The following is a 19,371-nucleotide window of genomic DNA, read 5'->3' on the forward strand; positions in this document are numbered from 1 at the left end:
GCCAAATAGCCCTGCTTTTTTTCTGAAAGACGCTTCAGAAATTGTTCAAAATGTCTCCTGGCCACTCAGGCTCGTTGGTCTAGGGGTATGATTCTCGCTTCGGGTGCGAGAGGTCCCGGGTTCAAATCCCGGACGAGCCCATGCTGTGGACATTTTCAGGATGCTTGTAATATAGGAGCATTTCTTCTTTTCAATGCTATAAGACGCTGTGTATGTCGAGAAAGTTCCTTACCCTGCACGCTATTTTCCACTTGTGGCGGGATAAAGGAGTGCAGGACTTCTTTGCAACTGCTTTTCTGGGCCAGACCAGCATGGTAGGAACATTACATGCATAGTGTTTTTCTAGTGTAATTTCAGGATATGGTTTCAAAATCGCCTCTTGGAATAAAAGTGGTCCTCATTCCTGTCTTCCAAAGAAATAGAGACCGGGTAAGGAGAGCCCAACTTTGAGCTTCAAGGACATTGGCCCTTAGTCTGTGCATTCCAGCCCAATAAAAAACCAACAAGATTCCAGAGTTACTGTCTGTTTCTGTAGTGTAGTGGTTTTCACGTTCGCCTTACACGCGAAAGGTCCTTGGTTCGAGACCGGGCAGAAACAGCGGTTTGCTGTTTTTAACAGTGTTTGCCTTTACTGGCTGACTTTATAGGAAAGCTGAGATAATAGAGGCTGTCTATCCCTCACCAACCTGACGTAGTGTGCTCCAGGGATCTCAGTGACAGCTCGAAAAGAGAAGTGACGATAGCTTGCGCCATTCGCTTGCTCGCCCTTTGCTCTGAAGGGTGGGCCTACTTCATGAAAGCAAGGAATGAGAGCAGAAATGCTTTTCTTGTCCTCACCGCAAGCAGACACTTAGAGAAAACAAACTGTCTGAAGGACAGAGGCTTTTTAATTTCTTGTTTGATGACGGCCATGGAAAAGACAGCAATCATATTGCAGAAGAGAGCAACATGTGCAGTTGCTTGCTTTGGGTGAAGCATTCACCGACTAGCTGCCACTAACCCCTGGAGCCATGTCAGAGGTGACTCTTGCGTGGCTCGTTGGTCTAGGGGTATGATTCTCGCTTAGGGTGTGAGAGGTCCCGGGTTCAAATCCCGGACGAGCCCTTTTTAGAGCTAAACATACAAATCGTACTAAAAATGCACTATGCCTGACTATTTCTAGTAATACTCGGTGCATTGTTGCGCAACATATTCCTAACCTCAGAAGAAAAATGGATCACCGTGCTTTTTCTGCCTACCTGCTTAGTCTCAGTGTGTCCCAGGTGATGCTTTCCCAAGCTGTACTCGCAGACATTTAGGCATCAGATATTTGTCTGTCGATGCCTGCACAAGTAAATTTTGAATACGTCTAATTGCAAGCATGTTGGATGATATCTCTGAGGTTTTCACACTTGTTCTGCACATTCTGAGCCGCTGCTGATACAGCAGAATAAAAGTAGGGTGAAGCCTTGAGAGGAACTTTGCTTTAACAGTAGCAAGCAGCAAGGTCGTTTCTGTAGTGTAGTGGTCATCACGTTCGCCTAACACGCGAAAGGTCCTCGGTTCGAGACCGGGCAGAATCACTGAGCGTTGGCTGCTTTTATGTGCACACTCTAAAACCTTATTATCTGAATGCAAGTTTAAGAAGAGGTGGTCTTTGAACACAGTGAGCCGTGGGAAACTTTCTTTACCTTTGCAAGACGAAACAAAGTTATCTGCATCCGTCATCTGGGGGTCGTTCTTGTGCCTATTTTTATTTTGTTTAAGCTATGTTGTATTGTTGGGGCCTTTACACCTGTGACATTGCTGTGAAGGTTGTAAGTGGAAACATTGGCAGGTGCAGATAGAAGAGTTAGACCTAAGCCCCCCTCATGAGCCGTCAGGATGGCCGAGTGGTCTAAGGCGCCAGACTCAAGAGAGCTTGATCTTCAGTGTAGCTGAGCCTTCTGGTCTCCTCATGGAGGCGTGGGTTCAAATCCCACTTCTGACAGGTCCCTTTTACACCCGTAAATCTTCCTGTTTTTTGCAGTGCGTTCCCGGCAAACACCACAATCTTTGCAGGAACCTGTAGCATGTGAAGAGAAATCCACCAACAATCAGGCTGGGCCCTCAATTACAATTCCATGGATTTCTGGAAATGACACCTCAGGCACACCTTCCATTAAATTTGCACTCCATCACAGTAACTGCCTTGCTGGGTTTCTAACTAAGCAGTTGATCCCATCATTTGTTGTGAGGCTCTCCTGCCACCTTTTGGGCAGAGAAGGCACTGTCCCTGCAAAAACACAGGCAGACATGTTCAACAGGGCTTCCTGGTTATGTGGGAGGAGCAGAATGCCATTGGTTCCCCCCTTGCAAATTCTAATTTACATAAGGAAGACAGAGAGGTAGCTGGGAGTAGGCACTGCACACGGGCATTGCACTCTCTCTTATGATTTGCAGCCAATTCTAGATTGAGGCAGGAGGAAAGGAGGTGACTCGCCCAACAATGGCTATACTCAGAAGTCAGCCACTCTGGGTCTCCCAGGTTAGTGTTTCAGGCCTGTGAGCCACTCATATAAATCTCGCCTGATCGAGCCTGATCGAGCGCTGAGCGAGCGCGTTTGAATCCAAATATCAAACCCCTCTTTCTCAGGCGCAGGAAATGGTGGGCCCTTCATTGCTTCTGGTGTGGAAGTCTATGGGGCAAGGGTCCAGGACTTGCAGAGGAGAACAATTGCCAGAAAGTGCTTGCTGTTCTCATCTGTGCCTTTTTTCTGCTCACTGGCTGATAGGAGATTGGCTGCCCCCTTTCTTGCTAGAGTGAAAAAACAACAACTTGAGAGAAAACATGACGTTGTGAGGCTCACTTAGAGGGAGACTAGCCAAATAGCCCTGCTTTTTTTCTGAAAGACGCTTCAGAAATTGTTCAAAATGTCTCCTGGCCACTCAGGCTCGTTTGTCTAGGGGTATGATTCTCGCTTCGGGTGCGAGAGGTCCCGGGTTCAAATCCCGGACGAGCCCATGCTGTGGACATTTTCAGGATGCTTGTAATATAGGAGCATTTCTTCTTTTCAATGCTATAAGACGCTGTGTATGTCGAGAAAGTTCCTTACCCTGCACGCTATTTTCCACTTGTGGCGGGATAAAGGAGTGCAGGACTTCTTTGCAACTGCTTTTCTGGGCCAGACCAGCATGGTAGGAACATTACATGCATAGTGTTTTTCTAGTGTAATTTCAGGATATGGTTTCAAAATCGCCTCTTGGAATAAAAGTGGTCCTCATTCCTGTCTTCCAAAGAAATAGAGACCGGGTAAGGAGAGCCCAACTTTGAGCTTCAAGGACATTGGCCCTTAGTCTGTGCATTCCAGCCCAATAAAAAACCAACAAGATTCCAGAGTTACTGTCTGTTTCTGTAGTGTAGTGGTTTTCACGTTCGCCTTACACGCGAAAGGTCCTTGGTTCGAGACCGGGCAGAAACAGCGGTTTGCTGTTTTTAACAGTGTTTGCCTTTACTGGCTGACTTTATAGGAAAGCTGAGATAATAGAGGCTGTCTATCCCTCACCAACCTGACGTAGTGTGCTCCAGGGATCTCAGTGACAGCTCGAAAAGAGAAGTGACGATAGCTTGCGCCATTCGCTTGCTCGCCCTTTGCTCTGAAGGGTGGGCCTACTTCATGAAAGCAAGGAATGAGAGCAGAAATGCTTTTCTTGTCCTCACCGCAAGCAGACACTTAGAGAAAACAAACTGTCTGAAGGACAGAGGCTTTTTAATTTCTTGTTTGATGACGGCCATGGAAAAGACAGCAATCATATTGCAGAAGAGAGCAACATGTGCAGTTGCTTGCTTTGGGTGAAGCATTCACCGACTAGCTGCCACTAACCCCTGGAGCCATGTCAGAGGTGACTCTTGCGTGGCTCGTTGGTCTAGGGGTATGATTCTCGCTTAGGGTGTGAGAGGTCCCGGGTTCAAATCCCGGACGAGCCCTTTTTAGAGCTAAACATACAAATCGTACTAAAAATGCACTATGCCTGACTATTTCTAGTAATACTCGGTGCATTGTTGCGCAACATATTCCTAACCTCAGAAGAAAAATGGATCACCGTGCTTTTTCTGCCTACCTGCTTAGTCTCAGTGTGTCCCAGGTGATGCTTTCCCAAGCTGTACTCGCAGACATTTAGGCATCAGATATTTGTCTGTCGATGCCTGCACAAGTAAATTTTGAATACGTCTAATTGCAAGCATGTTGGATGATATCTCTGAGGTTTTCACACTTGTTCTGCACATTCTGAGCCGCTGCTGATACAGCAGAATAAAAGTAGGGTGAAGCCTTGAGAGGAACTTTGCTTTAACAGTAGCAAGCAGCAAGGTCGTTTCTGTAGTGTAGTGGTCATCACGTTCGCCTAACACGCGAAAGGTCCTCGGTTCGAGACCGGGCAGAATCACTGAGCGTTGGCTGCTTTTATGTGCACACTCTAAAACCTTATTATCTGAATGCAAGTTTAAGAAGAGGTGGTCTTTGAACACAGTGAGCCGTGGGAAACTTTCTTTACCTTTGCAAGACGAAACAAAGTTATCTGCATCCGTCATCTGGGGGTCGTTCTTGTGCCTATTTTTATTTTGTTTAAGCTATGTTGTATTGTTGGGGCCTTTACACCTGTGACATTGCTGTGAAGGTTGTAAGTGGAAACATTGGCAGGTGCAGATAGAAGAGTTAGACCTAAGCCCCCCTCATGAGCCGTCAGGATGGCCGAGTGGTCTAAGGCGCCAGACTCAAGAGAGCTTGATCTTCAGTGTAGCTGAGCCTTCTGGTCTCCTCATGGAGGCGTGGGTTCAAATCCCACTTCTGACAGGTCCCTTTTACACCCGTAAATCTTCCTGTTTTTTGCAGTGCGTTCCCGGCAAACACCACAATCTTTGCAGGAACCTGTAGCATGTGAAGAGAAATCCACCAACAATCAGGCTGGGCCCTCAATTACAATTCCATGGATTTCTGGAAATGACACCTCAGGCACACCTTCCATTAAATTTGCACTCCATCACAGTAACTGCCTTGCTGGGTTTCTAACTAAGCAGTTGATCCCATCATTTGTTGTGAGGCTCTCCTGCCACCTTTTGGGCAGAGAAGGCACTGTCCCTGCAAAAACACAGGCAGACATGTTCAACAGGGCTTCCTGGTTATGTGGGAGGAGCAGAATGCCATTGGTTCCCCCCTTGCAAATTCTAATTTACATAAGGAAGACAGAGAGGTAGCTGGGAGTAGGCACTGCACACGGGCATTGCACTCTCTCTTATGATTTGCAGCCAATTCTAGATTGAGGCAGGAGGAAAGGAGGTGACTCGCCCAACAATGGCTATACTCAGAAGTCAGCCACTCTGGGTCTCCCAGGTTAGTGTTTCAGGCCTGTGAGCCACTCATATAAATCTCGCCTGATCGAGCCTGATCGAGCGCTGAGCGAGCGCGTTTGAATCCAAATATCAAACCCCTCTTTCTCAGGCGCAGGAAATGGTGGGCCCTTCATTGCTTCTGGTGTGGAAGTCTATGGGGCAAGGGTCCAGGACTTGCAGAGGAGAACAATTGCCAGAAAGTGCTTGCTGTTCTCATCTGTGCCTTTTTTCTGCTCACTGGCTGATAGGAGATTGGCTGCCCCCTTTCTTGCTAGAGTGAAAAAACAACAACTTGAGAGAAAACATGACGTTGTGAGGCTCACTTAGAGGGAGACTAGCCAAATAGCCCTGCTTTTTTTCTGAAAGACGCTTCAGAAATTGTTCAAAATGTCTCCTGGCCACTCAGGCTCGTTTGTCTAGGGGTATGATTCTCGCTTCGGGTGCGAGAGGTCCCGGGTTCAAATCCCGGACGAGCCCATGCTGTGGACATTTTCAGGATGCTTGTAATATAGGAGCATTTCTTCTTTTCAATGCTATAAGACGCTGTGTATGTCGAGAAAGTTCCTTACCCTGCACGCTATTTTCCACTTGTGGCGGGATAAAGGAGTGCAGGACTTCTTTGCAACTGCTTTTCTGGGCCAGACCAGCATGGTAGGAACATTACATGCATAGTGTTTTTCTAGTGTAATTTCAGGATATGGTTTCAAAATCGCCTCTTGGAATAAAAGTGGTCCTCATTCCTGTCTTCCAAAGAAATAGAGACCGGGTAAGGAGAGCCCAACTTTGAGCTTCAAGGACATTGGCCCTTAGTCTGTGCATTCCAGCCCAATACATGCCAACAAGATTCCTGAGTTAGTGTCTGTTTCTGTAGTGTAGTGGTTTTCACGTTCGCCTTACACGCGAAAGGTCCTTGGTTCGAGACCGGGCAGAAACAGCGGTTTGCTGTTTTTAACAGTGTTTGCCTTTACTGGCTGACTTTATAGGAAAGCTGAGATAATAGAGGCTGTCTATCCCTCACCAACCTGACGTAGTGTGCTCCAGGGATCTCAGTGACAGCTCGAAAAGAGAAGTGACGATAGCTTGCGCCATTCGCTTGCTCGCCCTTTGCTCTGAAGGGTGGGCCTACTTCATGAAAGCAAGGAATGAGAGCAGAAATGCTTTTCTTGTCCTCACCGCAAGCAGACACTTAGAAAAAACAAACTGTCTGAAGGACAGAGGCTTTTTAATTTCTTGTTTGATGACGGCCATGGAAAAGACAGCAATCATATTGCAGAAGAGAGCAACATGTGCAGTTGCTTGCTTTGGGTGAAGCATTCACCGACTAGCTGCCACTAACCCCTGGAGCCATGTCAGAGGTGACTCTTGCGTGGCTCGTTGGTCTAGGGGTATGATTCTCGCTTAGGGTGCGAGAGGTCCCGGGTTCAAATCCCGGACGAGCCCTTTTTAGAGCTAAACATACAAATCGTACTAAAAATGCACTATGCCTGACTATTTCTAGTAATACTCAGTGCATTGTTGCGCAACATATTCCTAACCTCAGAAGAAAAATGGATCACCGTGCTTTTTCTGCCTACCTGCTTAGTCTCAGTGTGTCCCAGGTGATGCTTTCCCAAGCTGTACTCGCAGACATTTAGGCATCAGATATTTGTCTGTCGATGCCTGCACAAGTAAATTTTGAATACGTCTAATTGCAAGCATGTTGGATGATATCTCTGAGGTTTTCACACTTGTTCTGCACATTCTGAGCCGCTGCTGATACAGCAGAATAGAAGTAGGGTGAAGCCTTGAGAGGAACTTTGCTTTAACAGTAGCAAGCAGCAAGGTCGTTTCTGTAGTGTAGTGGTCATCACGTTCGCCTAACACGCGAAAGGTCCTCGGTTCGAGACCGGGCAGAATCACTGAGCGTTGGCTGCTTTTATGTGCACACTCTAAAACCTTATTATCTGAATGCAAGTTTAAGAAGAGGTGGTCTTTGAACACAGTGAGCCGTGGGAAACTTTCTTTACCTTTGCAAGACGAAACAAAGTTATCTGCATCCGTCATCTGGGGGTCGTTCTTGTGCCTATTTTTATTTTGTTTAAGCTATGTTGTATTGTTGGGGCCTTTACACCTGTGACATTGCTGTGAAGGTTGTAAGTGGAAACATTGGCAGGTGCAGATAGAAGAGTTCGACCTAAGCCCCCCTCATGAGCCGTCAGGATGGCCGAGTGGTCTAAGGCGCCAGACTCAAGAGAGCTTGATCTTCAGTGTAGCTGAGCCTTCTGGTCTCCTCATGGAGGCGTGGGTTCAAATCCCACTTCTGACAGGTCCCTTTTACACCCGTAAATCTTCCTGTTTTTTGCAGTGCGTTCCCGGCAAACACCACAATCTTTGCAGGAACCTGTAGCATGTGAAGAGAAATCCACCAACAATCAGGCTGGGCCCTCAATCACAATTCCATGGATTTCTGGAAATGACACCTCAGGCACACCTTCCATTAAATTTGCACTCCATCACAGTAACTGCCTTGCTGGGTTTCTAACTAAGCAGTTGATCCCATCATTTGTTGTGAGGCTCTCCTGCCACCTTTTGGGCAGAGAAGGCACTGTCCCTGCAAAAACACAGGCAGACATGTTCAACAGGGCTTCCTGGTTTTGTGGGAGGAGCAGAATGCCATTGGTCCCCCCTTGCAAATTCTAATTTACATAAGGAAGACAGAGAGGTAGCTGGGAGTAGGCACTGCACACGGGCATTGCACTCTCTCTTATGATTTGCAGCCAATTCTAGATTGAGGCAGGAGGAAAGGAGGTGACTCGCCCAACAATGGCTATACTGAGAAGTCAGCCACTCTGGGTCTCCCAGGTGAGTGTTTCAGGCCTGTGAGCCACTCATATAAATCTCGCCTGATCGAGCCTGATCGAGCGTTGAGCGAGCGCGTTTGAATCCAAATATCAAACCCCTCTTTCTCAGGCGCAGGAAATGGTGGGCCCTTCATTGCTTCTGGTGTGGAAGTCTATGGGGCAAGGGTCCAGGACTTGCAGAGGAGAACAATTGCCAGAAAGTGCTTGCTGTTCTCATCTGTGCCTTTTTTCTGCTCACTGGCTGATAGGAGATTGGCTGCCCCCTTTCTTGCTAGAGTGAAAAAACAACAACTTGAGAGAAAACATGACGTTGTGAGGCTCACTTAGAGGGAGACTAGCCAAATAGCCCTGCTTTTTTTCTGAAAGACGCTTCAGAAATTGTTCAAAATGTCTCCTGGCCACTCAGGCTCGTTGGTCTAGGGGTATGATTCTCGCTTCGGGTGCGAGAGGTCCCGGGTTCAAATCCCGGACGAGCCCATGCTGTGGACATTTTCAGGATGCTTGTAATATAGGAGCATTTCTTCTTTTCAATGCTATAAGACGCTGTGTATGTCGAGAAAGTTCCTTACCCTGCACGCTATTTTCCACTTGTGGCGGGATAAAGGAGTGCAGGACTTCTTTGCAACTGCTTTTCTGGGCCAGACCAGCATGGTAGGAACATTACATGCATAGTGTTTTTCTAGTGTAATTTCAGGATATGGTTTCAAAATCGCCTCTTGGAATAAAAGTGGTCCTCATTCCTGTCTTCCAAAGAAATAGAGACCGGGTAAGGAGAGCCCAACTTTGAGCTTCAAGGACATTGGCCCTTAGTCTGTGCATTCCAGCCCAATACATGCCAACAAGATTCCTGAGTTAGTGTCTGTTTCTGTAGTGTAGTGGTTTTCACGTTCGCCTTACACGCGAAAGGTCCTTGGTTCGAGACCGGGCAGAAACAGCGGTTTGCTGTTTTTAACAGTGTTTGCCTTTACTGGCTGACTTTATAGGAAAGCTGAGATAATAGAGGCTGTCTATCCCTCACCAACCTGACGTAGTGTGCTCCAGGGATCTCAGTGACAGCTCGAAAAGAGAAGTGACGATAGCTTGCGCCATTCGCTTGCTCGCCCTTTGCTCTGAAGGGTGGGCCTACTTCATGAAAGCAAGGAATGAGAGCAGAAATGCTTTTCTTGTCCTCACCGCAAGCAGACACTTAGAGAAAACAAACTGTCTGAAGGACAGAGGCTTTTTAATTTCTTGTTTGATGACGGCCATGGAAAAGACAGCAATCATATTGCAGAAGAGAGCAACATGTGCAGTTGCTTGCTTTGGGTGAAGCATTCACCGACTAGCTGCCACTAACCCCTGGAGCCATGTCAGAGGTGACTCTTGCGTGGCTCGTTGGTCTAGGGGTATGATTCTCGCTTAGGGTGCGAGAGGTCCCGGGTTCAAATCCCGGACGAGCCCTTTTTAGAGCTAAACATACAAATCGTACTAAAAATGCACTATGCCTGACTATTTCTAGTAATACTCGGTGCATTGTTGCGCAACATATTCCTAACCTCAGAAGAAAAATGGATCACCGTGCTTTTTCTGCCTACCTGCTTAGTCTCAGTGTGTCCCAGGTGATGCTTTCCCAAGCTGTACTCGCAGACATTTAGGCATCAGATATTTGTCTGTCGATGCCTGCACAAGTAAATTTTGAATACGTCTAATTGCAAGCATGTTGGATGATATCTCTGAGGTTTTCACACTTGTTCTGCACATTCTGAGCCGCTGCTGATACAGCAGAATAGAAGTAGGGTGAAGCCTTGAGAGGAACTTTGCTTTAACAGTAGCAAGCAGCAAGGTCGTTTCTGTAGTGTAGTGGTCATCACGTTCGCCTAACACGCGAAAGGTCCTCGGTTCGAGACCGGGCAGAATCACTGAGCGTTGGCTGCTTTTATGTGCACACTCTAAAACCTTATTATCTGAATGCAAGTTTAAGAAGAGGTGGTCTTTGAACACAGTGAGCCGTGGGAAACTTTCTTTACCTTTGCAAGACGAAACAAAGTTATCTGCATCCGTCATCTGGGGGTCGTTCTTGTGCCTATTTTTATTTTGTTTAAGCTATGTTGTATTGTTGGGGCCTTTACACCTGTGACATTGCTGTGAAGGTTGTAAGTGGAAACATTGGCAGGTGCAGATAGAAGAGTTAGACCTAAGCCCCCCTCATGAGCCGTCAGGATGGCCGAGTGGTCTAAGGCGCCAGACTCAAGAGAGCTTGATCTTCAGTGTAGCTGAGCCTTCTGGTCTCCTCATGGAGGCGTGGGTTCAAATCCCACTTCTGACAGGTCCCTTTTACACCCGTAAATCTTCCTGTTTTTTGCAGTGCGTTCCCGGCAAACACCACAATCTTTGCAGGAACCTGTAGCATGTGAAGAGAAATCCACCAACAATCAGGCTGGGCCCTCAATCACAATTCCATGGATTTCTGGAAATGACACCTCAGGCACACCTTCCATTAAATTTGCACTCCATCACAGTAACTGCCTTGCTGGGTTTCTAACTAAGCAGTTGATCCCATCATTTGTTGTGAGGCTCTCCTGCCACCTTTTGGGCAGAGAAGGCACTGTCCCTGCAAAAACACAGGCAGACATGTTCAACAGGGCTTCCTGGTTATGTGGGAGGAGCAGAATGCCATTGGTTCCCGCCTTGCAAATTCTAATTTACATAAGGAAGACAGAGAGGTAGCTGGGAGTAGGCACTGCACACGGGCATTGCACTCTCTCTTATGATTTGCAGCCAATTCTAGATTGAGGCAGGAGGAAAGGAGGTGACTCGCCCAACAATGGCTATACTGAGAAGTCAGCCACTCTGGGTCTCCCAGGTTAGTGTTTCAGGCCTGTGAGCCACTCATATAAATCTCGCCTGATCGAGCCTGATCGAGCGCTGAGCGAGCGCGTTTGAATCCAAATATCAAACCCCTCTTTCTCAGGCGCAGGAAATGGTGGGCCCTTCATTGCTTCTGGTGTGGAAGTCTATGGGGCAAGGGTCCAGGACTTGCAGAGGAGAACAATTGCCAGAAAGTGCTTGCTGTTCTCATCTGTGCCTTTTTTCTGCTCACTGGCTGATAGGAGATTGGCTGCCCCCTTTCTTGCTAGAGTGAAAAAACAACAACTTGAGAGAAAACATGACGTTGTGAGGCTCACTTAGAGGGAGACTAGCCAAATAGCCCTGCTTTTTTTCTGAAAGACGCTTCAGAAATTGTTCAAAATGTCTCCTGGCCACTCAGGCTCGTTGGTCTAGGGGTATGATTCTCGCTTCGGGTGCGAGAGGTCCCGGGTTCAAATCCCGGACGAGCCCATGCTGTGGACATTTTCAGGATGCTTGTAATATAGGAGCATTTCTTCTTTTCAATGCTATAAGACGCTGTGTATGTCGAGAAAGTTCCTTACCCTGCACGCTATTTTCCACTTGTGGCGGGATAAAGGAGTGCAGGACTTCTTTGCAACTGCTTTTCTGGGCCAGACCAGCATGGTAGGAACATTACATGCATAGTGTTTTTCTAGTGTAATTTCAGGATATGGTTTCAAAATCGCCTCTTGGAATAAAAGTGGTCCTCATTCCTGTCTTCCAAAGAAATAGAGACCGGGTAAGGAGAGCCCAACTTTGAGCTTCAAGGACATTGGCCCTTAGTCTGTGCATTCCAGCCCAATACATGCCAACAAGATTCCTGAGTTAGTGTCTGTTTCTGTAGTGTAGTGGTTTTCACGTTCGCCTTACACGTGAAAGGTCCTTGGTTCGAGACCGGGCAGAAACAGCGGTTTGCTGTTTTTAACAGTGTTTGCCTTTACTGGCTGACTTTATAGGAAAGCTGAGATAATAGAGGCTGTCTATCCCTCACCAACCTGACGTAGTGTGCTCCAGGGATCTCAGTGACAGCTCGAAAAGAGAAGTGACGATAGCTTGCGCCATTCGCTTGCTCGCCCTTTGCTCTGAAGGGTGGGCCTACTTCATGAAAGCAAGGAATGAGAGCAGAAATGCTTTTCTTGTCCTCACCGCAAGCAGACACTTAGAGAAAACAAACTGTCTGAAGGACAGAGGCTTTTTAATTTCTTGTTTGATGACGGCCATGGAAAAGACAGCAATCATATTGCAGAAGAGAGCAACATGTGCAGTTGCTTGCTTTGGGTGAAGCATTCACCGACTAGCTGCCACTAACCCCTGGAGCCATGTCAGAGGTGACTCTTGCGTGGCTCGTTGGTCTAGGGGTATGATTCTCGCTTAGGGTGCGAGAGGTCCCGGGTTCAAATCCCAGACGAGCCCTTTTTAGAGCTAAACATACAAATCGTACTAAAAATGCACTATGCCTGACTATTTCTAGTAATACTCGGTGCATTGTTGCGCAACATATTCCTAACCTCAGAAGAAAAATGGATCACCGTGCTTTTTCTGCCTACCTGCTTAGTCTCAGTGTGTCCCAGGTGATGCTTTCCCAAGCTGTACTCGCAGACATTTAGGCATCAGATATTTGTCTGTCGATGCCTGCACAAGTAAATTTTGAATACGTCTAATTGCAAGCATGTTGGATGATATCTCTGAGGTTTTCACACTTGTTCTGCACATTCTGAGCCGCTGCTGATACAGCAGAATAGAAGTAGGGTGAAGCCTTGAGAGGAACTTTGCTTTAACAGTAGCAAGCAGCAAGGTCGTTTCTGTAGTGTAGTGGTCATCACGTTCGCCTAACACGCGAAAGGTCCTCGGTTCGAGACCGGGCAGAATCACTGAGCGTTGGCTGCTTTTATGTGCACACTCTAAAACCTTATTATCTGAATGCAAGTTTAAGAAGAGGTGGTCTTTGAACACAGTGAGCCGTGGGAAACTTTCTTTACCTTTGCAAGACGAAACAAAGTTATCTGCATCCGTCATCTGGGGGTCGTTCTTGTGCCTATTTTTATTTTGTTTAAGCTATGTTGTATTGTTGGGGCCTTTACACCTGTGACATTGCTGTGAAGGTTGTAAGTGGAAACATTGGCAGGTGCAGATAGAAGAGTTAGACCTAAGCCCCCCTCATGAGCCGTCAGGATGGCCGAGTGGTCTAAGGCGCCAGACTCAAGAGAGCTTGATCTTCAGTGTAGCTGAGCCTTCTGGTCTCCTCATGGAGGCGTGGGTTCAAATCCCACTTCTGACAGGTCCCTTTTACACCCGTAAATCTTCCTGTTTTTTGCAGTGCGTTCCCGGCAAACACCACAATCTTTGCAGGAACCTGTAGCATGTGAAGAGAAATCCACCAACAATCAGGCTGGGCCCTCAATTACAATTCCATGGATTTCTGGAAATGACACCTCAGGCACACCTTCCATTAAATTTGCACTCCATCACAGTAACTGCCTTGCTGGGTTTCTAACTAAGCAGTTGATCCCATCATTTGTTGTGAGGCTCTCCTGCCACCTTTTGGGCAGAGAAGGCACTGTCCCTGCAAAAACACAGGCAGACATGTTCAACAGGGCTTCCTGGTTATGTGGGAGGAGCAGAATGCCATTGGTTCCCCCCTTGCAAATTCTAATTTACATAAGGAAGACAGAGAGGTAGCTGGGAGTAGGCACTGCACACGGGCATTGCACTCTCTCTTATGATTTGCAGCCAATTCTAGATTGAGGCAGGAGGAAAGGAGGTGACTCGCCCAACAATGGCTATACTCAGAAGTCAGCCACTCTGGGTCTCCCAGGTTAGTGTTTCAGGCCTGTGAGCCACTCATATAAATCTCGCCTGATCGAGCCTGATCGAGCGCTGAGCGAGCGCGTTTGAATCCAAATATCAAACCCCTCTTTCTCAGGCGCAGGAAATGGTGGGCCCTTCATTGCTTCTGGTGTGGAAGTCTATGGGGCAAGGGTCCAGGACTTGCAGAGGAGAACAATTGCCAGAAAGTGCTTGCTGTTCTCATCTGTGCCTTTTTTCTGCTCACTGGCTGATAGGAGATTGGCTGCCCCCTTTCTTGCTAGAGTGAAAAAACAACAACTTGAGAGAAAACATGACGTTGTGAGGCTCACTTAGAGGGAGACTAGCCAAATAGCCCTGCTTTTTTTCTGAAAGACGCTTCAGAAATTGTTCAAAATGTCTCCTGGCCACTCAGGCTCGTTGGTCTAGGGGTATGATTCTCGCTTCGGGTGCGAGAGGTCCCGGGTTCAAATCCCGGACGAGCCCATGCTGTGGACATTTTCAGGATGCTTGTAATATAGGAGCATTTCTTCTTTTCAATGCTATAAGACGCTGTGTATGTCGAGAAAGTTCCTTACCCTGCACGCTATTTTCCACTTGTGGCGGGATAAAGGAGTGCAGGACTTCTTTGCAACTGCTTTTCTGGGCCAGACCAGCATGGTAGGAACATTACATGCATAGTGTTTTTCTAGTGTAATTTCAGGATATGGTTTCAAAATCGCCTCTTGGAATAAAAGTGGTCCTCATTCCTGTCTTCCAAAGAAATAGAGACCGGGTAAGGAGAGCCCAACTTTGAGCTTCAAGGACATTGGCCCTTAGTCTGTGCATTCCAGCCCAATACATGCCAACAAGATTCCTGAGTTAGTGTCTGTTTCTGTAGTGTAGTGGTTTTCACGTTCGCCTTACACGCGAAAGGTCCTTGGTTCGAGACCGGGCAGAAACAGCGGTTTGCTGTTTTTAACAGTGTTTGCCTTTACTGGCTGACTTTATAGGAAAGCTGAGATAATAGAGGCTGTCTATCCCTCACCAACCTGACGTAGTGTGCTCCAGGGATCTCAGTGACAGCTCGAAAAGAGAAGTGACGATAGCTTGCGCCATTCGCTTGCTCGCCCTTTGCTCTGAAGGGTGGGCCTACTTCATGAAAGCAAGGAATGAGAGCAGAAATGCTTTTCTTGTCCTCACCGCAAGCAGACACTTAGAAAAAACAAACTGTCTGAAGGACAGAGGCTTTTTAATTTCTTGTTTGATGACGGCCATGGAAAAGACAGCAATCATATTGCAGAAGAGAGCAACATGTGCAGTTGCTTGCTTTGGGTGAAGCATTCACCGACTAGCTGCCACTAACCCCTGGAGCCATGTCAGAGGTGACTCTTGCGTGGCTCGTTGGTCTAGGGGTATGATTCTCGCTTAGGGTGCGAGAGGTCCCGGGTTCAAATCCCGGACGAGCCCTTTTTAGAGCTAAACATACAAATCGTACTAAAAATGCACTATGCCTGACTATTTCTAGTAATACTCGGTGCATTGTTGCGCAACATATTCCTAACCTCAGAAGAAAAATGGATCACCGTGCTTTTTCTGCCTACCTGCTTAGTCTCAGTGTGTCCCAGGTGATGCTTTCCCAAGCTGTACTCGCAGACATTTAGGCATCAGATATTTGTCTGTCGATGCCTGCACAAGTAAATTTTGAATACGTCTAATTGCAAGCATGTTGGATGATATCTCTGAGGTTTTCACACTTGTTCTGCACATTCTGAGCCGCTGCTGATACAGCAGAATAGAAGTAGGGTGAAGCCTTGAGAGGAACTTTGCTTTAACAGTAGCAAGCAGCAAGGTCGTTTCTGTAGTGTAGTGGTCATCACGTTCGCCTAACACGCGAAAGGTCCTCGGTTCGAGACCGGGCAGAATCACTGAGCGTTGGCTGCTTTTATGTGCACACTCTAAAACCTTATTATCTGAATGCAAGTTTAAGAAGAGGTGGTCTTTGAACACAGTGAGCCGTGGGAAACTTTCTTTACCTTTGCAAGACGAAACAAAGTTATCTGCATCCGTCATCTGGGGGTCGTTCTTGTGCCTATTTTTATTTTGTTTAAGCTATGTTGTATTGTTGGGGCCTTTACACCTGTGACATTGCTGTGAAGGTTGTAAGTGGAAACATTGGCAGGTGCAGATAGAAGAGTTCGACCTAAGCCCCCCTCATGAGCCGTCAGGATGGCCGAGTGGTCTAAGGCGCCAGACTCAAGAGAGCTTGATCTTCAGTGTAGCTGAGCCTTCTGGTCTCCTCATGGAGGCGTGGGTTCAAATCCCACTTCTGACAGGTCCCTTTTACACCCGTAAATCTTCCTGTTTTTTGCAGTGCGTTCCCGGCAAACACCACAATCTTTGCAGGAACCTGTAGCATGTGAAGAGAAATCCACCAACAATCAGGCTGGGCCCTCAATCACAATTCCATGGATTTCTGGAAATGACACCTCAGGCACACCTTCCATTAAATTTGCACTCCATCACAGTAACTGCCTTGCTGGGTTTCTAACTAAGCAGTTGATCCCATCATTTGTTGTGAGGCTCTCCTGCCACCTTTTGGGCAGAGAAGGCACTGTCCCTGCAAAAACACAGGCAGACATGTTCAACAGGGCTTCCTGGTTTTGTGGGAGGAGCAGAATGCCATTGGTCCCCCCTTGCAAATTCTAATTTACATAAGGAAGACAGAGAGGTAGCTGGGAGTAGGCACTGCACACGGGCATTGCACTCTCTCTTATGATTTGCAGCCAATTCTAGATTGAGGCAGGAGGAAAGGAGGTGACTCGCCCAACAATGGCTATACTGAGAAGTCAGCCACTCTGGGTCTCCCAGGTGAGTGTTTCAGGCCTGTGAGCCACTCATATAAATCTCGCCTGATCGAGCCTGATCGAGCGTTGAGCGAGCGCGTTTGAATCCAAATATCAAACCCCTCTTTCTCAGGCGCAGGAAATGGTGGGCCCTTCATTGCTTCTGGTGTGGAAGTCTATGGGGCAAGGGTCCAGGACTTGCAGAGGAGAACAATTGCCAGAAAGTGCTTGCTGTTCTCATCTGTGCCTTTTTTCTGCTCACTGGCTGATAGGAGATTGGCTGCCCCCTTTCTTGCTAGAGTGAAAAAACAACAACTTGAGAGAAAACATGACGTTGTGAGGCTCACTTAGAGGGAGACTAGCCAAATAGCCCTGCTTTTTTTCTGAAAGACGCTTCAGAAATTGTTCAAAATGTCTCCTGGCCACTCAGGCTCGTTGGTCTAGGGGTATGATTCTCGCTTCGGGTGCGAGAGGTCCCGGGTTCAAATCCCGGACGAGCCCATGCTGTGGACATTTTCAGGATGCTTGTAATATAGGAGCATTTCTTCTTTTCAATGCTATAAGACGCTGTGTATGTCGAGAAAGTTCCTTACCCTGCACGCTATTTTCCACTTGTGGCGGGATAAAGGAGTGCAGGACTTCTTTGCAACTGCTTTTCTGGGCCAGACCAGCATGGTAGGAACATTACATGCATAGTGTTTTTCTAGTGTAATTTCAGGATATGGTTTCAAAATCGCCTCTTGGAATAAAAGTGGTCCTCATTCCTGTCTTCCAAAGAAATAGAGACCGGGTAAGGAGAGCCCAACTTTGAGCTTCAAGGACATTGGCCCTTAGTCTGTGCATTCCAGCCCAATACATGCCAACAAGATTCCTGAGTTAGTGTCTGTTTCTGTAGTGTAGTGGTTTTCACGTTCGCCTTACACGCGAAAGGTCCTTGGTTCGAGACCGGGCAGAAACAGCGGTTTGCTGTTTTTAACAGTGTTTGCCTTTACTGGCTGACTTTATAGGAAAGCTGAGATAATAGAGGCTGTCTATCCCTCACCAACCTGACGTAGTGTGCTCCAGGGATCTCAGTGACAGCTCGAAAAGAGAAGTGACGATAGCTTGCGCCATTCGCTTGCTCGCCCTTTGCTCTGAAGGGTGGGCCTACTTCATGAAAGCAAGGAATGAGAGCAGAAATGCTTTTCTTGTCCTCACCGCAAGCAGACACTTAGAGAAAACAAACTGTCTGAAGGACAGAGGCTTTTTAATTTCTTGTTTGATGACGGCCATGGAAAAGACAGCAATCATATTGCAGAAGAGAGCAACATGTGCAGTTGCTTGCTTTGGGTGAAGCATTCACCGACTAGCTGCCACTAACCCCTGGAGCCATGTCAGAGGTGACTCTTGCGTGGCTCGTTGGTCTAGGGGTATGATTCTCGCTTAGGGTGCGAGAGGTCCCGGGTTCAAATCCCGGACGAGCCCTTTTTAGAGCTAAACATACAAATCGTACTAAAAATGCACTATGCCTGACTATTTCTAGTAATACTCGGTGCATTGTTGCGCAACATATTCCTAACCTCAGAAGAAAAATGGATCACCGTGCTTTTTCTGCCTACCTGCTTAGTCTCAGTGTGTCCCAGGTGATACTTTCCCAAGCTGTACTCGCAGACATTTAGGCATCAGATATTTGTCTGTCGATGCCTGCACAAGTAAATTTTGAATACGTCTAATTGCAAGCATGTTGGATGATATCTCTGAGGTTTTCACACTTGTTCTGCACATTCTGAGCCGCTGCTGATACAGCAGAATAGAAGTAGGGTGAAGCCTTGAGAGGAACTTTGCTTTAACAGTAGCAAGCAGCAAGGTCGTTTCTGTAGTGTAGTGGTCATCACGTTCGCCTAACACGCGAAAGGTCCTCGGTTCGAGACCGGGCAGAATCACTGAGCGTTGGCTGCTTTTATGTGCACACTCTAAAACCTTATTATCTGAATGCAAGTTTAAGAAGAGGTGGTCTTTGAACACAGTGAGCCGTGGGAAACTTTCTTTACCTTTGCAAGACGAAACAAAGTTATCTGCATCCGTCATCTGGGGGTCGTTCTTGTGCCTATTTTTATTTTGTTTAAGCTATGTTGTATTGTTGGGGCCTTTACACCTGTGACATTGCTGTGAAGGTTGTAAGTGGAAACATTGGCAGGTGCAGATAGAAGAGTTAGACCTAAGCCCCCCTCATGAGCCGTCAGGATGGCCGAGTGGTCTAAGGCGCCAGACTCAAGAGAGCTTGATCTTCAGTGTAGCTGAGCCTTCTGGTCTCCTCATGGAGGCGTGGGTTCAAATCCCACTTCTGACAGGTCCCTTTTACACCCGTAAATCTTCCTGTTTTTTGCAGTGCGTTCCCGGCAAACACCACAATCTTTGCAGGAACCTGTAGCATGTGAAGAGAAATCCACCAACAATCAGGCTGGGCCCTCAATCACAATTCCATGGATTTCTGGAAATGACACCTCAGGCACACCTTCCATTAAATTTGCACTCCATCACAGTAACTGCCTTGCTGGGTTTCTAACTAAGCAGTTGATCCCATCATTTGTTGTGAGGCTCTCCTGCCACCTTTTGGGCAGAGAAGGCACTGTCCCTGCAAAAACACAGGCAGACATGTTCAACAGGGCTTCCTGGTTATGTGGGAGGAGCAGAATGCCATTGGTTC

General features: G+C 47.2%; 35 non-coding genes across 35 annotated transcripts; all 35 read left to right on the forward strand.

Moving 5' to 3' along the window:
• The first annotated feature begins 68 nt into the window (after positions 1–68).
• TRNAP-CGG (transfer RNA proline (anticodon CGG)) lies at positions 69–140 on the forward strand. Its single transcript has one exon. It is a non-coding gene; the product is annotated as a tRNA-Pro (tRNA).
• A 385-nt stretch (positions 141–525) lies between these two features.
• Positions 526–598, forward strand: TRNAV-UAC (transfer RNA valine (anticodon UAC)). The gene has a single exon. It is a non-coding gene; the product is annotated as a tRNA-Val (tRNA).
• Positions 599–1,032: 434 nt separating this feature from the next.
• TRNAP-AGG (transfer RNA proline (anticodon AGG)) lies at positions 1,033–1,104 on the forward strand. Its single transcript has one exon. It is a non-coding gene; the product is annotated as a tRNA-Pro (tRNA).
• Positions 1,105–1,489: 385 nt separating this feature from the next.
• Positions 1,490–1,562, forward strand: TRNAV-AAC (transfer RNA valine (anticodon AAC)). The gene has a single exon. It is a non-coding gene; the product is annotated as a tRNA-Val (tRNA).
• Positions 1,563–1,857: 295 nt separating this feature from the next.
• Positions 1,858–1,969, forward strand: TRNAL-CAA (transfer RNA leucine (anticodon CAA)). The gene is made up of 2 exons: positions 1,858–1,895; positions 1,924–1,969. It is a non-coding gene; the product is annotated as a tRNA-Leu (tRNA).
• A 941-nt stretch (positions 1,970–2,910) lies between these two features.
• Positions 2,911–2,982, forward strand: TRNAP-CGG (transfer RNA proline (anticodon CGG)). Its single transcript has one exon. It is a non-coding gene; the product is annotated as a tRNA-Pro (tRNA).
• Positions 2,983–3,367: 385 nt separating this feature from the next.
• TRNAV-UAC (transfer RNA valine (anticodon UAC)) lies at positions 3,368–3,440 on the forward strand. The gene has a single exon. It is a non-coding gene; the product is annotated as a tRNA-Val (tRNA).
• A 434-nt stretch (positions 3,441–3,874) lies between these two features.
• On the forward strand, positions 3,875–3,946 carry TRNAP-AGG (transfer RNA proline (anticodon AGG)). The gene has a single exon. It is a non-coding gene; the product is annotated as a tRNA-Pro (tRNA).
• Positions 3,947–4,331: 385 nt separating this feature from the next.
• TRNAV-AAC (transfer RNA valine (anticodon AAC)) lies at positions 4,332–4,404 on the forward strand. The gene has a single exon. It is a non-coding gene; the product is annotated as a tRNA-Val (tRNA).
• A 295-nt stretch (positions 4,405–4,699) lies between these two features.
• Positions 4,700–4,811, forward strand: TRNAL-CAA (transfer RNA leucine (anticodon CAA)). The gene is made up of 2 exons: positions 4,700–4,737; positions 4,766–4,811. It is a non-coding gene; the product is annotated as a tRNA-Leu (tRNA).
• Positions 4,812–5,752: 941 nt separating this feature from the next.
• TRNAP-CGG (transfer RNA proline (anticodon CGG)) lies at positions 5,753–5,824 on the forward strand. Its single transcript has one exon. It is a non-coding gene; the product is annotated as a tRNA-Pro (tRNA).
• A 384-nt stretch (positions 5,825–6,208) lies between these two features.
• On the forward strand, positions 6,209–6,281 carry TRNAV-UAC (transfer RNA valine (anticodon UAC)). The gene has a single exon. It is a non-coding gene; the product is annotated as a tRNA-Val (tRNA).
• Positions 6,282–6,715: 434 nt separating this feature from the next.
• On the forward strand, positions 6,716–6,787 carry TRNAP-AGG (transfer RNA proline (anticodon AGG)). The gene has a single exon. It is a non-coding gene; the product is annotated as a tRNA-Pro (tRNA).
• Positions 6,788–7,172: 385 nt separating this feature from the next.
• On the forward strand, positions 7,173–7,245 carry TRNAV-AAC (transfer RNA valine (anticodon AAC)). Its single transcript has one exon. It is a non-coding gene; the product is annotated as a tRNA-Val (tRNA).
• A 295-nt stretch (positions 7,246–7,540) lies between these two features.
• On the forward strand, positions 7,541–7,652 carry TRNAL-CAA (transfer RNA leucine (anticodon CAA)). The gene is made up of 2 exons: positions 7,541–7,578; positions 7,607–7,652. It is a non-coding gene; the product is annotated as a tRNA-Leu (tRNA).
• A 940-nt stretch (positions 7,653–8,592) lies between these two features.
• Positions 8,593–8,664, forward strand: TRNAP-CGG (transfer RNA proline (anticodon CGG)). The gene has a single exon. It is a non-coding gene; the product is annotated as a tRNA-Pro (tRNA).
• Positions 8,665–9,048: 384 nt separating this feature from the next.
• TRNAV-UAC (transfer RNA valine (anticodon UAC)) lies at positions 9,049–9,121 on the forward strand. Its single transcript has one exon. It is a non-coding gene; the product is annotated as a tRNA-Val (tRNA).
• A 434-nt stretch (positions 9,122–9,555) lies between these two features.
• TRNAP-AGG (transfer RNA proline (anticodon AGG)) lies at positions 9,556–9,627 on the forward strand. The gene has a single exon. It is a non-coding gene; the product is annotated as a tRNA-Pro (tRNA).
• Positions 9,628–10,012: 385 nt separating this feature from the next.
• Positions 10,013–10,085, forward strand: TRNAV-AAC (transfer RNA valine (anticodon AAC)). Its single transcript has one exon. It is a non-coding gene; the product is annotated as a tRNA-Val (tRNA).
• A 295-nt stretch (positions 10,086–10,380) lies between these two features.
• TRNAL-CAA (transfer RNA leucine (anticodon CAA)) lies at positions 10,381–10,492 on the forward strand. The gene is made up of 2 exons: positions 10,381–10,418; positions 10,447–10,492. It is a non-coding gene; the product is annotated as a tRNA-Leu (tRNA).
• A 941-nt stretch (positions 10,493–11,433) lies between these two features.
• Positions 11,434–11,505, forward strand: TRNAP-CGG (transfer RNA proline (anticodon CGG)). The gene has a single exon. It is a non-coding gene; the product is annotated as a tRNA-Pro (tRNA).
• A 384-nt stretch (positions 11,506–11,889) lies between these two features.
• TRNAV-UAC (transfer RNA valine (anticodon UAC)) lies at positions 11,890–11,962 on the forward strand. Its single transcript has one exon. It is a non-coding gene; the product is annotated as a tRNA-Val (tRNA).
• A 434-nt stretch (positions 11,963–12,396) lies between these two features.
• On the forward strand, positions 12,397–12,468 carry TRNAP-AGG (transfer RNA proline (anticodon AGG)). Its single transcript has one exon. It is a non-coding gene; the product is annotated as a tRNA-Pro (tRNA).
• A 385-nt stretch (positions 12,469–12,853) lies between these two features.
• TRNAV-AAC (transfer RNA valine (anticodon AAC)) lies at positions 12,854–12,926 on the forward strand. The gene has a single exon. It is a non-coding gene; the product is annotated as a tRNA-Val (tRNA).
• A 295-nt stretch (positions 12,927–13,221) lies between these two features.
• Positions 13,222–13,333, forward strand: TRNAL-CAA (transfer RNA leucine (anticodon CAA)). Its single transcript has 2 exons — positions 13,222–13,259; positions 13,288–13,333. It is a non-coding gene; the product is annotated as a tRNA-Leu (tRNA).
• Positions 13,334–14,274: 941 nt separating this feature from the next.
• On the forward strand, positions 14,275–14,346 carry TRNAP-CGG (transfer RNA proline (anticodon CGG)). Its single transcript has one exon. It is a non-coding gene; the product is annotated as a tRNA-Pro (tRNA).
• A 384-nt stretch (positions 14,347–14,730) lies between these two features.
• On the forward strand, positions 14,731–14,803 carry TRNAV-UAC (transfer RNA valine (anticodon UAC)). The gene has a single exon. It is a non-coding gene; the product is annotated as a tRNA-Val (tRNA).
• A 434-nt stretch (positions 14,804–15,237) lies between these two features.
• TRNAP-AGG (transfer RNA proline (anticodon AGG)) lies at positions 15,238–15,309 on the forward strand. The gene has a single exon. It is a non-coding gene; the product is annotated as a tRNA-Pro (tRNA).
• Positions 15,310–15,694: 385 nt separating this feature from the next.
• TRNAV-AAC (transfer RNA valine (anticodon AAC)) lies at positions 15,695–15,767 on the forward strand. Its single transcript has one exon. It is a non-coding gene; the product is annotated as a tRNA-Val (tRNA).
• Positions 15,768–16,062: 295 nt separating this feature from the next.
• Positions 16,063–16,174, forward strand: TRNAL-CAA (transfer RNA leucine (anticodon CAA)). Its single transcript has 2 exons — positions 16,063–16,100; positions 16,129–16,174. It is a non-coding gene; the product is annotated as a tRNA-Leu (tRNA).
• A 940-nt stretch (positions 16,175–17,114) lies between these two features.
• Positions 17,115–17,186, forward strand: TRNAP-CGG (transfer RNA proline (anticodon CGG)). Its single transcript has one exon. It is a non-coding gene; the product is annotated as a tRNA-Pro (tRNA).
• Positions 17,187–17,570: 384 nt separating this feature from the next.
• Positions 17,571–17,643, forward strand: TRNAV-UAC (transfer RNA valine (anticodon UAC)). The gene has a single exon. It is a non-coding gene; the product is annotated as a tRNA-Val (tRNA).
• Positions 17,644–18,077: 434 nt separating this feature from the next.
• Positions 18,078–18,149, forward strand: TRNAP-AGG (transfer RNA proline (anticodon AGG)). Its single transcript has one exon. It is a non-coding gene; the product is annotated as a tRNA-Pro (tRNA).
• A 385-nt stretch (positions 18,150–18,534) lies between these two features.
• On the forward strand, positions 18,535–18,607 carry TRNAV-AAC (transfer RNA valine (anticodon AAC)). The gene has a single exon. It is a non-coding gene; the product is annotated as a tRNA-Val (tRNA).
• A 295-nt stretch (positions 18,608–18,902) lies between these two features.
• On the forward strand, positions 18,903–19,014 carry TRNAL-CAA (transfer RNA leucine (anticodon CAA)). The gene is made up of 2 exons: positions 18,903–18,940; positions 18,969–19,014. It is a non-coding gene; the product is annotated as a tRNA-Leu (tRNA).
• The last annotated feature ends 357 nt before the right edge of the window (positions 19,015–19,371 follow it).

This window comes from Lissotriton helveticus, chromosome 10 (genome assembly GCF_964261635.1).
Source record: "Lissotriton helveticus chromosome 10, aLisHel1.1, whole genome shotgun sequence".
In the NCBI taxonomy this organism is placed as follows: Eukaryota; Metazoa; Chordata; class Amphibia; order Caudata; family Salamandridae; genus Lissotriton; species Lissotriton helveticus.